The sequence below is a fragment of the Melitaea cinxia genome, chromosome 19 (assembly GCF_905220565.1).
Source record: "Melitaea cinxia chromosome 19, ilMelCinx1.1, whole genome shotgun sequence".
NCBI classification, from domain to species: domain Eukaryota; kingdom Metazoa; phylum Arthropoda; class Insecta; order Lepidoptera; family Nymphalidae; genus Melitaea; species Melitaea cinxia.
In genome coordinates, this window is record NC_059412.1 from 3,875,549 (window position 1) to 3,893,444 (window position 17,896).

Consider the following 17,896-nt stretch of genomic DNA (forward strand, 5'->3'; position numbering starts at 1 on the left):
TTTTTATCAATACGATCGCCTGGTTGCAGTATAAATATTATAGTTCGTAGGTATACTAACTATTGTTCTCTGTTTTAATGTACTATATTATTAATTTATTATATTATACAAAAGTTATTTGATATAGTATTCAGAACTAGTAGATCATTTTAAGAAGAAAAACATTTTTTTTTTATATTTAATAAATATTCTATAAAACATAACATAACACATGTACATTTATATAGCATACATATTTAAAATAAATTTGTTCTATTTAAAAACTAAGTAAATAGACACATATCCATGACACATCACGACAGCAATGTTATTTACCTTATTTACAAAATAATAACGACAATGACAAATCATTGTTAACTTGCTAACATAATATGGAAATATTTAATCAGAAATTTTAAATTAACGACAGATTTTGAAGAATGACTTGTGCACTGTATATTTGTTATTTTATCATTAATTGTACATTATACGACAACTCGTACATACTCGTAGTATTATGTATTTAAGAATAACAAGGGCAATTAATTTACCTCTGTTCGAAATATGAAAAATATTTGTTTAATTTGCACGACACGAAATGAAATATATTTTGTACATAATAAAAAAGAAATCTTCTTTATAATAATTGTTAATAATGTGTTTTATATTTTAAATGAAGCTATCATTAAAATTCATTTACAAAAACTTGAAAAAGTACATATTTACTCTCAGTTATTGTTGTGTTGCATACATAAAATATTATTTCACACTGATTAGTTAATCACCTGTTAAATATGTGCTTATTATCACGCCAATATCCTATGCAACCAAAGGTTATTTCCATTTGAACAAAATAAAAATAAAAATATATATTAATAATAGCCTCGGTTAAAGTTAATTATAATTTGAACGATGTGTCCTCCACATGTGTGTACATATATGTAGGTATATCTTAATAGTGTACATTAACGTAAAATGAAACTCCCTATACGTGACACGGCCGTAATGTAATCGAGAGTCCTAAATGTCATTAAAGCGACGCACTGATTGAAATGCATTAGGCCGATTACAGGCAAGCGTTTATTTAAACGTAATAATCGTGAAAATGATATTACGTGTCGTCATATCACGCTGCTTGCTCATAATGATAAGTTAATATTAAGTATAATTAGTAAATTTACATTATTTTGTTCAGTGTATGTGATTAATTAAATGTTGTAGGTATTTGTTTTAATCACTAATGATGTAAACAAAACTTTCTAATAAGATTATTTTAACTAATATTGTAAAATGTTCATGTTTGTTACGATTCATGTACGCCACTCAATGATACCAACACTATTAAAAAGATTTTAATGATTACTTTTGTAAATCCAAAAACGTACAGTTAAAAACGAACATAAAATACAGCAAGTTATAAATTTATTTTTTTCATAATTTCATAATTTCGTTGCAATATTAGAGTTATATCTAAGAATTAAATTTCAATTGGCATTCCTTTGGTATAAAATAATATGCTATTATTATCTTGCTATTTACCAACCGAGTTTAATAGATCTGAAAGATAGATATTAGCTGATAAGATAGATCTAATAAGTAAAGTAAGAAACAGTATGACATATTTTGTTGATGGACCTTATCCTGAAAACGACAAATCCATAAAACAACATACTTCATTATACAATACTTTATTCATATAAAGTATGCAAATCATAAAGAAAAAATAAAAGGTTTTGAACATTCTTAATTTTGCATGTAGCTTATATTATGTAAATTAAAATGCGAAGAGGATCAAGGAAAAGTCACTGCAGTATAAGTTGCGACTGAGAGTCAAATTTAGTGCAAGGATTTGTAATAACTGCACTGCAGCACGAAATATGTGTTAGGTCTCAAGGCGAATATTGAAAGTATTATGCTAACGATCGTAGGTTCAATTTCCTTTCTTTGTTTCACTTATATGTATACGAAATGCAGGAGTTTGTAAGATACTAGGAAACCGAAAATTTATTATTTTTCGATTTTATTAAATAATATCGTCAACTTTAATCATTTAGTCACTGTTTACTTTTAAAATATTTTCAAATTTGTTAACTGAAAAATTTGACAGCTAACCGCTCAGACATATTTTTCTTTTCATCTATAAAGAAAATCGACAACCAAAATATGTACTAGTTAAGGGAATAGGTTGCATATATTAAAACAGCTAAAGAGTTTCTTTTATTGCATCATATTATTTAAAAAAAAAAACTTATCAGATACGTAAAACATATTTTGACGGTTATAAGAAAGTTTGCTGACTGAAGAGAATAAAGCCGTAATTATATAAACGATTAAATAACAGCTCAGGTAACTGAGAAAAAAAAAACGTCCCGTTTGTAAGATGCCTAGAATCGATACATCGTTTAACTGTCTACACTACAAGTCCCGAGGGAAGCAATTGTAAATAATTGCAACCTGATGTTGTTCCATCGAGATTTAGTATATTTATACTTCATCTATATTCAAATAAATATTCAGATTTGTTCTTGCATTTTTTTATAACCGATGAGTTATTCGGTATGAGGTTTTATAAATGATAAAGATTGACGTTGCCTTGCCAGGTATTTGACTAAGTATATAACGGTTAAGGAAACTATTAAAGACTTTCAGATAATTGAGTTTTGTGCTGATTAACTTGTAGCAGTTTTTATTAAGAAACTTTTAATTTGTACGTATTTATTTTTGTGTTACCCACACATTAGGAAATTCTAAACATTTTTTAATATCATATCAAAAATCGACCGTTCAAGCGGGGGTCGCTAAGACCGAATATCAAATTATCATATCAAAAGTTTCGATCTACATCGTTCCATAGCTTAATTGGCTAGAGCACCGACACGGTTAGTCGGAGATGCAGGTTCGATCCCCGCTCGAACGGTCGATTTTTGACATGATATTAAGAAACTTTTATATTTTCTTATTAACTATAATTAAATAATTACAACCGCTCTGGTGTAGTGGTGTGCCATGTAAGCTGTTGGTTCCAGTTGTTATCACATAGACCTGATAGCGATCGTTTCTCATGCTCATATATCCGCCAACACGCAGTAGAGCTACGTGGTGGATAAAGCTCCGATCCTTCAACACGGAGAAAGAGGCCTATGCTCAGCAGTGGAATGTTACAGGCTGAATCGTCGTTATCATCAAATAATTACATAATAATAAATATATATTTATATATTGACACGTGAAGCAAAAACTTTGATGATTTGATTTGATGATTTTTATGAAAATTCCGCGGACACAGGAGTGTGAAATTTCGTACACTTATAGTTTATATAGGAGTGCAGAATGCTATTTTTTTTAATTATGAATAAAAATATATTAAATAAATTAAAAAAATACACACACTACCATGAATTTGACACACACACGCATACTCTTGTTGATTGTCAGTCTGTAGTAAAATTGAAAATTTTAAAAAATGCTTGTTTATTTTCATAATTTTTTAGTTTTTTTTTTTTTTTTTTCTAATTTAAACTTTATTTTAAGGTCGAATTTCGACCTCTGGGCAACCACTAGTAGTAATAAATAGTTAGTGTTAATAAATTAAATTGTTTGCTAACATTTAAATGAAATATAATTCAGTAAAATGGGCCACTTAAGAACTTTTAAATGGGTAGTAACAAATTGTTTTAGTTTTAAAGAGAAGCAACCGTCGTCTCAGAATGAGGATTAGGTTGAGAGATGGAAAAACTTAGCAGTTATTCTTTTGAAATGTCTTACATTCACGAATTAAATTGTTTTTTTTTTTTTTTTTTTAATTTATTTATTTTAAGTCGCTTTTTAACAACTAAGGTCATTAGCGACTACAATAGTAACATTTATATAGTCTTGTACATATTTATCTTTTTTAAAAAGTTAACTGTCTGTGTAAGGCCATTTTCAGTTAAACAATCTTTTAAGTTATTAGGTAGGTTACATGTTGATTTATCTCTATTATAGGCCTGACAATCTACTAGAATATGTTTTACTGTTAGATCCATCCCGCATTTACATTTTGGTTTACTAATCTTTTTCATAATGTATACATGGGTCATGTTTGTGTGACCAATACGGAGCCTAGTAATAATGGTTTGATCTTTCCTATTATTAAATGATGAAGAAAACTTATCAAAAATAGAATTTCTGATCTCATATAATTTACTTGTATTGTTGTTCTGTTTAGCTGAATTTAAGCAAGTTTGTGTATAGTACAAGAATTAGCCATCTGAGAAGTGCAAACTCACGCTGCTTTGTTTCCATTAGTAATATGAATTCCATACAAGATATGTATGTATGTGTATCAATGGGTTTGAAAGCATAGGAGGTATTGCATGTCTTGTATAACTATTTGGTATCGTAAGCTGCTGATAATTTTTGGTAATAGATTACATCATAGTCTCTGTATTAGATTAATATGCAAGATAGTAAGTACAACGCGAAGATCCAAAAAATATGCGTTTTCCAAACAGTATCTTCTTTGGATTTAATTAAATTTTGTAAATGTTTTTGTACAACAATGCTCTAGGTAACATACTTGTATGCGATATAATAGAAAAAAAAACTTGCTTTTACATAGAATTAACAAGACGTTCTTGATGTAAAATTTAACATTTGGTTATCAAGATCTCAACGACAAATGTTTGAAGTAGTTGTAAGGGTTACAGTCGCGACAAACTAATAACCACTTTATTTATTACACTCTTTGGTAAGTATGATCCTAAAATGTACTTAATTGTTATGGAAATAAGGTTCAGATTAGTATAATATATGTTATCCGATTACAGATGTAAATTGTTTCAGAATATGTTATGGTAGGCACCTGTGGCGGATTCAACGCTTCCCAAACGATTTTTCCTATAAAATGTGACCTTCACTGAACTTAATATAATCGAAAAGTTTATGGATCCCTAACAGAGAACGTGATTCGGGAGCTAAGTAAATAAGGATTGAAGTAAAATATGGTCGGTTTGAGGTACATCTACAGACTGATGAAATTTAACCTACTTGTTTTCGTGTTGTGGTAATGGAAGTTCGTTAACAATATAATACACAAATATTATATTGGCTCCCGCGGCTTCACCCGCGTTGGTTACATGATTTTGACTTACTTGTTTCATTTTGTTCCTGTCAAAATATAAACTGTCACTTAGTGATAACGTGATACAACATTAAATCTTACTTTGTTTCGATATATTATTTAACTAGCAATACCCGTGCGAATAATTCGCACTAAATAAGTAAAAAATTTACCGACCGTCATCATGTTGACGCTGCTTTAAATTAAAACCGTCATATATATACTTTTAATAATTAATTTACAAAAGCAATTCTAATTTTTTGTTTTTGTAGATGCCGGGTAGAGCAAGCAGTTATCTATAAAATGATATATAAGTTATGTGGAGTAATTGTGAGGTTTTTTTTTTTTTCTAAAAAGGGAGGCAAACATCTTAAGCCTTAGCGTATTATTATTAATATATGATATTTTATTAACATTATTACTTCTACTGACTACTATGTTAAGAAAATTGATTTACATAAAATAATTACGGATAGCAACATAATTATTATTTTTTTTGTGCTTCGTTAAAAAGTGTTAAAACTATTTTCATTAACCGTTTTTTTTTTTTCGTTAGCCATAAAACTTTATTTGTTGCTATTTAAAGTTATTTTTTTGTTTCACTTCTGTACAATTTGTAACGTAATTATATGTATGTAGGCATGCTCGAATATACTTAGATTAGACGAGTCAACTTGGAGCAAGCAGAGCGAGCGGCAGTTACTTAACGAGTGTAACAAAGAGCTAATCCAATATAAGTCATCTGTTTGTCTTAAGACTATTTGTCTTTTAATTACTACATTGTTGAAACGCCTCTGTGGGAATACATAGGCTTTACAAATTAGACAAAAATCATTATAAATAAAAATTACTGTATTCAAGTAGGCTGACATAAAAAAGGCTTCAAGTCACTTTTTGGTTGCCATTTTCGAATTAAAATTGTATTCCACGATTCAGCCTGCTGTAACGTCCCATTGCTGGGCATAGACCTCTTAGGTTCTAGTCGGAGTTTAATCCAGTAGTAGTAGTAGTTAAAGCAAGTCACTATTGATACGGCTTTTAATAGAGGTAAGATAACTTTGCACAAAATGGCTAGGAAGTCTATACGTAGGTACTCGTATAATAGTGTTGGCTTCTTATGGGTATAATAAAATAAAAAGTATTACCGAATCAGACACTTTATTAGTAACATATACATAACAATGTTCTATATTTCTATAGAAAATTTGCATTTACCCTCGAAAATCTCATCAATCTTCACACAATCCACGCTTACCCCAAATCCACCTTCGTACCGAGTCCATAGCGCAAGTTCATCAAAACCTTCAAATATGAAAACTTCGACGTCGTATGCTATGCTAATTTAAATCTTAAATATGTATAACAATTAAGGAGGAACTGCGGTACGAATTCATTTGAATTTCATGCTTCAGAAATTTCGAATTCCTTTCACAATCTATACATTAACGCTGCATTTCGTTTGTGGGAAACAGAGTTATAAAAATTTAATTTACAAACTTTAGTAGATTTTATGTTTAAAACTTTCACGATTTATTTTCCGACGATATTATTTTTCACCTCGATAACTGTCTAAGAAAAGCATTTCATATACAAAGTTTACAATGCTCTATCCCTTACAATTGGTAATTGAATATTTGGAGTAATTTTTTTCCACAATTTTTAGTTAGTTGATCGTTTTTTTTTGTCTTATTAGAGGAATAGAACAACATGAAAATGTTAAGAATTAAATAATATGAAATTAAATATTTCAACTCTAGTTTATCATAGCAGTACCTAATGATTAATTATGAATAAAGGGAAAGGTCCTGTTGATGATATTTTAGTGTGAGTGTGTGTGATTGTTAAACCTGAAGATGTATTACATCCGAGTATCGAACTCTTTGTGACGGCATCTATATCATCTATATCACGACAGACAAACTAGAAATGACGTAACTTACATCGCGCTATCAAAGTTATCCGAAGATTTAACATATATACAAGAACCCGACAACAACCGTCGGGAGGGGGGGGGGGGAGTAGCCCACCAGACACAACAGCCGTCTAGTCGGAGGATCCTCCCTTTGAGATGCTAGATGGGGAACTCAACAACCCGTTCCACACACCCTTCAAATCTTCATATCTAAAGAAGAAATATTGGATAGGTAGTTAGGTATATGAAGTTTTTGTATCAGACTAGCTAGCTCTAAGATGTTGTCCTGAGCAGTGTTGTCAATGATCTTCACGTTTTACGAAAAATCTAGTCTAAGCCGATTCGGTACAGCCATTTTCTAGTTTTGCGCGTAGTTTTTACTACGATTACTAAGATTTAGCGATTCATTTCATTCATATATGTATATTAACGTACATATCAAATATTACCATAGTGCCGCGTCGTCAGCGCCTAAACAGCGATGGTCGCGGGTTCGATTCCCCTCGGAGTGAATGTTTGTGGTTTATACAAATATATATTTCCAGTCCGGATGTACGTCTTTGTGCGTCTCCCCCACCGCGCCTCGGAGAGCACGTTAAGATGTCTGCCTAGATTGTTATCATGTACACCAGGTAACGATCGTTACTCATACCCTGCGCGCGTTTCTAAGCTTTTTTTATATTTTTTTTATTACGTCATAGTAGGAAATATATTCGCCAACCCGCATAGGAGCAGCGTGCTGGATTAAGCTCTGATTCTACATGGGGAAAGAGGCCTATGCCCAGCAGTGGGATATTACAGACTGAAGCGAGCGAGCGAAACCATTAAATATTAGTGTTCATAGTCTACAACATCATTGCGAAGTGTAGTTATTGGAAATCCGAAAATCACCAATTCAGCGCTGCGAATGAACAGAGTCCACAAAATACATTTCGCTACAGATCAATTTTCGTCCGTTCGTGTAAATCTCTCGGTATTTCGAATTTCGGATGTATTCGTAGTTTGATGGCTAAACCCTTTGCTGGCCAAAAGGGATTAAACAAAGAATAGTTTTAATACTGGTTTTATACTATGTGTCAAACGGGCTTGTGTGTTACTTTTTTTTTGTTTGTGTATGTGTTAGTATTAGTTTATGCAGAACATAGGAATAAATAATAAGATTTAAAAAAAAAGAAAAAGTTGTTCTTGCCAACTCTTCTCAGCAGAATCCACATTCAGAATCGCTGGTAGTTTCATATTCAGTGTAATTTATTAGCTAGTTAATATTATGTACTTTGTGAAATTATAAATAGGTTTAACTTGAACATTATTTAAGTACTAGCTGTACCTTGCGCGCGTTGCTATGCTTTTTTTTTTTGGTCTCGTGTCTCATTGTGGGCTCATGTACAACACTTTTCTGAAGATCATGACATGATCAAATGCATAGGTTACGATTTCTATATATTTTGATTTTTAATAGACACTAATATATAAAATGCGATTGAATAAATGTTACTGTTATGAATTTTCACATTTTTCTTTTTATTTTCACGTATTAAATAAATTACATACTAATTTAGAACATAAAAGATGAATAGATTTCAAGTACCACGTCAGGTAGCAATTAATTTTTTTTTACTTAAAACAAACTTTTTTTGTTTCAAATCCATTACATGGTCATAAAATTAAGATGAAACAAACTCTTGACTTTCAAGTGTATAACTATTAAAGCTACCGATAAAAAAATATTTCAAGAGTTGTCAGTTTAATATGAACAATAGTCAAGTGGGTCTCTTTGTTTTTGTTAACATGACATAATTTATAAGTACAAAACTACGCCATGTTCCTGCATTGTTATATATTATCTATCTAACAACTTTACAATATGAATAAATTAATTTCTTATCTGTGGTAGCACAGACTTCCACAAAATGTAAGCAGAAGTGACACTTATTAATTCAAAACCTTTTAGAGATATTTTATAGATATTCTTAATAGATTTAACAGATCCAGATTTACCTATGTTTTTTTGACTGCTTTATTACAAAGATTCACCTTTATGAAGAAGGTAACAAGCAGGTTATAAAAGTCACATTATTTAGAACTAAGAAAATAGTGATACCGTCTTGTACATTATTAAGAACATTACATACGTTTTGTTATTAATAAAAAAGTATCCACATTAAATGTTACTAGACTATATTCATTATTTAATTTTAAAACAATTATTCGAAACAGTATATCCAAATATTTATTATTATTAAGTATTTACTATTTAGATTCAAACAAGTTATTCTGTTCGATTGGAAATTAATTCTGAAAGCGATTTCTGTCATTGCCTGTTTCCGAACCGAAGAATCTATGACGTCTGTTATTTAATCTGTGGTTTGTTTCAGTTGGCGGGAAGTTTCCGACAAATTTCGTATGTGTCGAATACTGTCAAATTGGCAATTGTTCGTAATTCAAAATATTTTTTCATCAATTCTTTTAGTTTAATGGTAGCCAATAAATCCAAATTAGAAAATAATTTTTATCGAAATATTTTGTATTTAGCGGGTGTACTGTATTGTGCTTTCAAATGTTCAAAATTTTTCGATATTCAAGTCACTAAGAAATTAATATTAAATAATTAATTATAACAACTACTTTGTACTAGTTAATTTATTTGATAAGCCTAACCGCAAACATTTCATTAACATGAGATAGCAATTATTTTTAATTATTATTTTTATATCTTGTTTACTCCCGCTATACAAGTGTAAATACTAACATTATTGTCGGTGCGGTAGTATGTATTTTATCTATGAGCAATTATCTCCCAAATTGAATTTTGAACACGAATTCTCGTGTTACCATAGACAAAGGCCTTATCGCTATACAACGTTAAGTGCTTCGAAAATGGAACACGTCATTCGAAACTTGAAGTATTGTCGTTGTAATGGCGTCCTCAAGGAGCTTTCGTATGCTATTTAAATTACCGGACTCGTCTTGTTTATTTCGCTCCGGCCTGACATTTACCAACGATATTAGTATTCGTTACAGAGATCTGGTCTACAAATTGTTGTTTTTGTTTTTTTTTTTTCATGATGACTTTCGTTTGTTTCGTGTGTCGTTTCTAAATGATTACGAAAATAAAATTTTCTAGCTTTATTTGTGTATTGGCAAGTAAAATTTGTGTAGTAATTTCATTAATATGATGTATGAAAATAGACTTTTATAATCTTCAAATCCATAGAATATAAAATATTTTGATTTTTTTTTTGTCAAAACTAGACAGAAAAACGACAGGATGCAAAAGTTGATATTAAAAACAAGTGTGTTTTATACCAAACGATCATCTAACTTATACCTCAATCTCAACTTCCGTTCGCCTCGCCCAATCACACTTCTCGTAACGCTCTCGTCACGTATTAACCAGCTTACTCCCCAAGTCAAGAAGAAGTTTTACTTCAAAATTATAGTAAAACATACGTAGTAGGTACCATTCGTAAAAACTTAATTCAAGTTCTTATTTAGGAATATAATTGATAAAAATTGTCTTAAATATCTTTCTGTAGCCTTTTATTCCATATTCAAATGTAGTGTTTTCTTCACCTAACAGCGTTTTAGTGATGAAAAGGCAGTTGCCGTAAACTGGTTTAATCGCGATTTTAATTGATATTGTCATCTCTAGTATCCTTTACGTAACCTTATTTGTTACCGACTGACATTTATATATTTTTTATTTTTTTTATTTAAATATTATACATATTTACAATTCACAACTTAAGAACTAAGAATTATTATTAAGAAATATTAAGAATTATTTAGATTAATAGTAAAATTGCAAGTCTAGACTTGGCGGTAATAAGTGTTTGCGTGCGTAAATTTATTTGCGCGTGATGAAGCAAATACAGCAAAACAGAAGTAGTTACGTTATTAGGTGAGATCAAATTAAAAAAGTTTTGGTCTTTACTTACATTTAGGAGTAAGTTAATAATTTTGTTTTACCGCCACAATCCTTTTAGATTGTTTATTGCGCAATGAACATACAGCATGTACTAATTGTGGTTAAGTTTAATGCCTCAAACTACCCACCCTGTATCATGAATCGAACACATATTTCTAGCGCTAATTATTATCTAGGTTAGTCAGTTAATATTATCATCTATGTTTGAACTTATTTTTGGTTCTGTGAGACAAGTGTCTATAGACACTTTTTGGAGTTACTTACTCTATTTCTATATTCAACGACAGCAATAGTCATTTAAAAATTTATATCAAAATGTACTTGAAATAAATAAATATGTTTAATATACTGCATCTGTTCTTAACGTAGGCAAACTAATGCCTGAGTTTTATGTAACTACCGCTTGATATACGTATTTTTCGTAATGAATATAAAATAAATGAGTATTGACGGGAAACATCATCAATATTTATGTATATCATAAGCGAAAATCGATTACACGACTTACAAGTAACTCTGGTTTAATTATTCCATTGGTCAAGACGGTGTAGGTATTAGTTGAAATATATTTTATTATATCACTGTTAGATAAGATACGGTTGTTTAAGCGGAAGTCAAACCCGTGAACCTTGATAGGCCATATTTAACGTGCGAATTGTATAAAAAATATACCGGTCAAGTGTGTCTGGTTAAGAGAAAAAATAAATTACGTTACTATTTACAAGTAACGCGTATTTTATAAAAAGAGGTATTTAAATAATTCGGTAGCATTGCAAGCGCTACCACACAGTGATCTCAAAATATTTCCGGCCTAAAATGTCGCGTAACATGTGAGAGGTTTTTATTATGAAAAATAATTTTTAATTACAAATATATGGATAATGACAAACATTTTATGTTCAAGATATATTAATCTATACTAGTTATATTATAAAGCTGAAAAGCCTGTTAGTTTGTTTAGACGCGCTAATTTCAGGTATTAGTGGTTCGAATTGAATAAGTAATTCATTTTGTGTTGCATAGCCTATTTACTGAGAACGGCTATATGTAAAAAAGCCATTTTACTTCTCAAATTAACGCGGGTTCAACCGCGAGTCGGCTAGTTTTATAATATATCCCACGCGTGTTAGATTTAATGTCTAAATATCAAGAATCTTCGTTTAGCGCGGATTTTTATTCAAAATTATCTTAATCTAATTGATGTAGACTGCAACATCCCACAGTCGGACTAGGATTCATTCTTCATTTAGGAGAAAATCTTAAGTCTCCGAGTCATTTATATATAAGCAAACTATTCTAATACATAATGAACTATGTGATAAATTATGTAATACCGTTCAAGGCTGCAGAGTTTACACACAACTTAAAGGCTTAATTGTAAATTGTGTTCAGATACGCAGGAGCGAGGGAGGGACGGATTCTTAATATATTCTGAGACACGTGTTATGTCGTATAACCGTATACATATTATATACCTGTTACAATGTACTTTATATGCCATATTATATTGAAAGATCTTTTAGATAAAAAAATATTTAACGAAATTTATTCAGATAACTTATTGAGATACATTTTTGGCTACATTATTAAAAAAAAAAGAAAAAAGATTCAACATTGGCTGTGGTGCTGGCGTTTGCTCAAGGCAAACATTTATATAGGCTATACCTATAGGTATTACCGTGGTCTAGGCGTTTGTGCTTGCGTATTTGTTTGTATCCGGACACAGGAAGTAAATCCAAGTGGGAGCTATTGAATATTAGGCGTCTTTTATATATTTTGTTTTTATTAACACTTAATTTAATGATAACGGAAGATAAACTGATTCCTTATCTATCAATAAAAAGTAAATAAATTGGTAAAATAAAGAATTTCAATATTTATCGATAAATCGTATTAAAGCGGTAATTCCCACACTATTACAAAACACACACATAATGTAAATAGATATAATTAACACTTAATTAAGTTGTTAGAGCTGTTTAGTGATTTACGATCGCGTGTTCGTTTACAGAGAGCAGATGAATTACGTGATGATATACATCAATATGTATCTTTGTGTGCTTAACGGATAATCGCGATTTATTGATGACTTCTTAATTATTATCTTTATTATTTTATATATTATAAGGAGAAAGATGTCTTTGCCTTTGCCATGTGGCATGTGTATGTGTGTGAGCGCGCGTGTGTGTTGTATGTGTTTTGTCGTTCATGTAGGTGTAAGATATCCTTTGTGTTTTCTACCATTTGTACTTAAACTTCTGTTTGGCCACTACGAGATGAAGCATTTTTATCGTGTTGCTTATATGTCCTAGTTTTCTCTTGGTAAAAGAATTAATCAGTTTAATAGGTAGGCTATTGTTTAAAAATGTTTCAAATATCATTTTTTTAAATATTTGCTTATAGACAAAGTATAGCTCGAGGGTAAGATATATTTCGCATCCCGCTGCTGGTATGGAAGATATGTTTAGAACAATAAAATTTGATGTTACATTGGATACGTTCTTTTGTTGGGTAAGAAGATATACCAAAATCACGTTTGCCTTTAGTATACTTATTATAAAGTTTGTGAGATTTTTCCTCGTTTAAAATGAATTTATTATGTCGTAAACTTTGAGTGTTTCTTTACGTTCATTGTTCAAACTCGGGGGATACATGTTTGATAAGGTGAGATTTTCATCGCAATCGTAAAACAAAACTTTAGATATTTTTATGTTTTTTTTGAGGGTAGACGAGTAAAAAAGTTAAATTTTTCTTCCAGCGGTCGGTCGTGTTAAACAAAAATTGTTTACTGAATGATTTTTTAATTTTAAATTTCCCTTCATCATCATCATTACAGCATATACAGTCCACTGCTGGACATAGGCCTCCACAAGTTTAGCCAAAAATAACGTGAGCTCATGTGTTTTGCCCATAGTCACCACGCTGGGCAGGCGGGTTGGTGACCGCAGGGCTGTCTTTGTCGCAAATTTCCCTTGAATAAATTTATTTATTTTCGTACCTATTCTATTTTTAAACAAATTATTAACAAATTATTTGTTTCATAGATGACGAATACCACAAGAAACAGTTTATTGCAAATTACGATGATACGTTAAAAAAATATTCAATAAAGTAAATTTAGACGAGCTTTGCATAAGTAACCCGGTTATGTAAATTATGCAAAATTCGCCTTAATTTAATGAGATTAAAGCCTGAACTCGTTTAAGAAACTAACTCCATATATTAATTGTACAATCAAGACCTAAGCAAACATTAAAACGGCGTTTGTTTGAATAATTATTATTACTGTTGAATTTTCCAACAATGCCAGTGGGGATGGAAAATTTTCGTTCGTTTAAATTAATTATAAACCTATGTACATGTAAACATTTTAGTCTATATTTGTATATATGAACAGAAATTGTACGGCGTCGCTTTACAAAGCAGACGGTGACAATATGTAGTCTTTTACCTAATAAAGCCGGTAAGATATGGGTAATGCATGTTTGAAAAAGGAAGGGCAATTCACGTTTTTTGTACGTGGATGTTGGTATCTATTTGATATTATAGATAGGAGTTCCTTTAAAGTTAGTACGAGCGCTGAATTCTAATTGAATATAGCAATTTTTTGATTTTGATTTTGAGTACGAAACAGAGAAAATTAAAGTTACCATTCGAGATCAATTAATTATTATGAAAAGTGTAAATATTTTAGTGTTAACTTATTTACCATTGTCATTATACAGTTAAGCAAATGGTTTTTCGAATGTCAAGTATAACGGAGAAGATAGATCAACTGATTTTAATAATAATTGAAATAAATAAAACGTTTTCATTATCCCCCAGTTGAATGGGTATAGCGTGAACTGTCAGAGACAGCCTCAACCTACACACCAACAACCAAAAATATGAAAAATTTCCCGTTTTGTAAATATAAACTAATATAATATAAACTGAATTTTTCTTTATTTGCCAGAAGTAAAATTGATGATACAGTCTGAAACATTCCACGTAAGCTTCTTTCTCCATGTAGGAGAAGGATCGAAGTTAAATCCACCACGGTGCTCCGCTGTTGGTTGTAAGTAATATCACCAACCTAGTTTAAATTTAAAAATTCTTTTATAGGTACAAATCCTTTGAGGTGATAGGTTAAAAAACGTCATGTTTCGATTACAACAATGAAAAAATCAAGTAGCATGGCTGTATGAGCTTTCCTTGCCACTAGAATATGACTGCGACTTTACTGATTACTTCTAGTTAAAGTAGTAAATTCTAGAAGCGATAGTTACTAAGCGATAAGACCACCTTACTGTGTAGGCGTTAAGTTACTCTTTATGGAGTATTGCTTTGTATTTTTTGTTGCGTGCATTAAAGTAATATTATTATTATAGTTATATAGTAAATTAAAATGAACATACGTTTGATATCGTTCGCGGCGATATCTAATTCATGGTCGCCGGCCAGAGCGCCTCGGTCGCTCGCTCGGTACAACAGTATCTGTAACAAGCAATAGACAAATAAATAAACTCATCATACACTCCGTCAATGGTCTAAGCTAAAGTGGCACTATTATGAGACACCCTTAGAACGAACGTCGATCCTAATCCCTACTGGAATGCTACAATTTTTTTCACATTTGGGTTTCAGTACCTGGCAACCCTCTATGTACGTCTAACAGATTACTCCTAAAGGATGCCAAATTTTTTCACGTCTGGGTTCTCAGTACCTGGCAATTCCCGGTGGCTTTGTGAGGGCCAGTAAGGCCAACATCAATAGGGACACACTTCAAAGAAAAGTCTATACACACTATCGGCATGAGCGGTGATCGAGCATAACTGCTAGAGCAATAGCTATTTGCTTGTGCCGTCTACGGCTATTCGTTTTACGTACTTTGTAACTAACTATTTGTAACTATTTGTACTGTTTCTTATGTTTGTTTGTTCTATTTGTACTATTTGTAACTCTATTTGTAATTATTTGTACTGTTTCTTCTGTTTGTTTGTTCTGTTTGTTCTATTTGTACTATTTGTAACTCTATTTGTAATTATTTGTAAGTAGCTATTATGCCTACTTTAATGGAACTTATATATAATATTTTTTATGCAGAAAAAGTTAAGTTTTTTGATGTTATATTTATTTTGGCAGGTTCGGGAAAAATGACAAGAGTAGATAAATTTATACGATGCGCGCACACATCGTCACACAATAAAAACCGACACCCTGAAGTTAGCTGGTCAACGAAGAAGAGGTTAGCAACGTGAAGTTAGCTAGCCAATAAAGTATAAATTTTTACGTGCGTACATAACTACACTCACATTTTTTAAACATGTTAGAATATTTCAACTTTATTTGAGCGTGTGACTGTCACTGTGGTAGAATTACATTAAGAACAATATACTCGTATAAAACAATAAAATGCTAATATGCAAATATAATAATTGTATGCGGTACCTATTTTATGAACATTTTAATATCATTTCGTAATATATAATTAATTTTAATACAATTTTATTTAGATCGTGACCTTGATAAGACCTGCTTTTGTAATAAATTCGTGTTGTAATTACGAGTGTTAGCGGCAGCGAAAATTAATTACATACTTCTTTTATGATAGAACTCGGAATAGCATGAATTCAATATATTTAAAACAAAATTGTTTAAAATACACACGCCGTCATCGTCGATCGTCAGTTGCTAAGGTTAACCGGGTTCCTAAGGATGAAGTATTGAAGCTTAGATCTTGTGCAATATATAATTATTTATATATTTATATTTATATATATTGCACCCAGACTCCAGGCGAGAGTCGAAACTTACCTTCGCAACAGTACTAAATAGGCAGTCATTGCACCAACGGGATAGGCAATATAGTAATTTTTACATTTAAATAATATTTATGCTTTACAGTTACGTCTATTAAAAACCATTATCCCAGAATTTAAAAATAAAAGTATCAAGAATGAAAGTGATATTTTTAAATATTGTAATATCATGGATGTATTTACTTTGGTGAAATTCAATGTCCTAAATGAAGTTAATGATCCTTCTTTATTAATCGAAAAATGTAGACCCAATACCCTAAGAAATATTCAAAACTCAAAAAAAAAATTGTTATGCCGAATGCTAGGAATTTTTACGGAGCTAGAATGTTAAACACCATTATACCTGCATTTGTCAATGAACTTCCCGAAGACCTACAAGAGTTATACCTGGACAAACGCAAATATAGAAAATCACTAAAAGAACATTTATTGAAATCTTTAAGCGTTTAATAGTCACAAAATTTTGGTAATTACCTTAGTTTAGATTTAATGGCTATAACATGGTACGGTACAGTATAGATATTATATGATAATATGGTATGCGACGCGGCGGCTTGTCCGGATAAGCTTTTGTGAGTTTTCGTGGCAAGCTTATGTATAAGTGTTAATGTGTTTTTTGTATTTTTGAACAAATAAAAAAAAAGAATATATATACATATATACATCTTATATATAAATTAAGATGAACGGTTAAATGTGTTGCTAAACGCACTCGACTTTGTAGTTGATTTTTAGGTAAAAAAATGAGAAAAAAATACGAAGAAAATTGAAAGTTCTCAATATAGGATCTGTTGGGTTAGGTTAGCTAGTATAAAATATATTAAAGTTATTTAACCTCATAAAAATCAAATTACACCGATCTCGAACAATACTTAGTTAACAATAAAAAAAGTATTGTTTGAAGTGAACCGTAGACGAATAATAAAAAACGTTTCCTTATCACGATTTTAAAGTCTTTAATCAAAACCAACGGTCACAAAATTATAATCCTTTTTGTATCGCAGCGGTCAGCGCGGCATTTCAGAGCGGTCGCATTATAAGCGAGTTCTGGCCTTGAAATAAATAAAAAAAAAACTCCTCAGGTAGCAACGTCCCGGACGAAACGATGGTTTCCAGCGGATGAAATAGAGGATTTGATAATAGAAAAAAAAAATATGTTGAGTCACTTTGAAATG